The 1,390-nt window shown below is 47.9% G+C and overlaps 1 non-coding gene across 1 annotated transcript; it reads left to right on the top strand.

The window, feature by feature from the left end:
* Positions 1 to 926: 926 nt before the first annotated feature.
* TRNAE-CUC (transfer RNA glutamic acid (anticodon CUC)) lies at positions 927 to 999 on the top strand. Its single transcript has one exon. It is a non-coding gene; the product is annotated as a tRNA-Glu (tRNA).
* The last annotated feature ends 391 nt before the right edge of the window (positions 1,000 to 1,390 follow it).

Raw genomic sequence — 1,390 nt, 5'->3', positions numbered from 1 at the left:
GTTTTATCCAGAATTTGAAATGTGCTACCTGACCATTTGGACTTCCCTACCTGATATAGGAAAGACAGCTTGTCACCCTCAAGCGGAATCTCGTTCATTTCTTCAGTAGTTTTAATGCTTCAGGATGCTGCCATCAGTGATAATGGACAGTTATCTCCATCTTGAGGTTGCTTTCTACTACTAGTTTTCGGCGGAAGCAAATGCTTGTAAGGTAAATCTGAGCAAGCTAGATGCCTAATGAGCTGATGGGTAATTTATGATATAGGAGAGACAACTTGTCTGTCACCCTGAACCGGAATCTCATTCAGCTATTCGGTAGTGTTACTGCTTTCAGAATGCTGCCGTCAGTAGTGGGGGCATGTTAGTTGGTTGATGAGCTACTCTGTGATGGTAACCTTGAGCCTTGAGACGTTCTCCTTGTCCGAGACACCGGCGGTCGACGATTCCAAGATCTTGAGCAGTAGTATGGGCAGCTTCTACCGCCGATCAACTGGGAGGCATATCGGTCGAACCTTCTCAGAGACTGAGCGCAGAGTTCTCAGAGACTCTGTCTGTATTTGCGTTCTGACCGATCCATGGCGCAGAGCTTCAGTGCTGTTGACTAATTTTCACTGATTTTATTTCGTTAGTAGTAGTAGCTCAAGTGGTGGTTTCTGTTATTACAAATCGGGGGCGGAACCCCCTTGCTCCGGAGAAAAAAAAGGGGAAACTTAAATGTGTTATGGATCATCAAAAGGGAGGTGCAGCGCCGTACCAAACGCAGCTGGCGTTCGGTTTAGGGATGTTTGTAGCCATGTGTATGACCAAGCGTGCTGTTTTGTGATGCAGTGATACAGTCAGTTCATCTCTGATTGTACCCTTCCCGTTCGCCGCAGCTTCCGCCGTAGTATAGTTGGTTAAGAATTTAGGATATGAGCTTTCACAATTCCGTCGTAGTCTAGGTGGTCAGGATACTCGGCTCTCACCCGAGAGACCCGGGTTCAAGTCCCGGCGACGGAATTCCCTTTTTTGTTTTCTAAATTTTCCTTAAGTTTTTTCCTTCTTTTTTTGCAAGCCGATGGCCAGTTTGTGTTGGTAGCCTTGAACCTGACGGTTTATGACTCCAAGATTTTGAGTTGTGGGGGCCGTGGGTCAGCTTGTGCTACCGATCCACTGGGAGGCATTTGATCATTTGATCGGCGTACGTATGTGTTGCCTGGACTCCGACCCGCTCCGCCATCTTCTTGTCTGATCCGGCGACCTCGCTTCAAGTCCAAAGTTTTGAGGCCCTAAAATATAGTATTTGTGGCGGCCAAGAACTCCACGTTAGCGTCCAGCCATCATGCAGTCGGAGTCGCTCTGGTGTCGTGCGGTGCACCTTTCCTTGCTGCAGAATCCCAGCTTGTCATTC

Source organism: Triticum urartu, chromosome 7A (assembly GCF_056163025.1).
Source record: "Triticum urartu cultivar PI428250 chromosome 7A, HENAU_Tu73, whole genome shotgun sequence".
Taxonomy (NCBI): Eukaryota; Viridiplantae; Streptophyta; class Magnoliopsida; order Poales; family Poaceae; genus Triticum; species Triticum urartu.
This window is presented reverse-complemented; position numbering and strand designations above follow the sequence as displayed.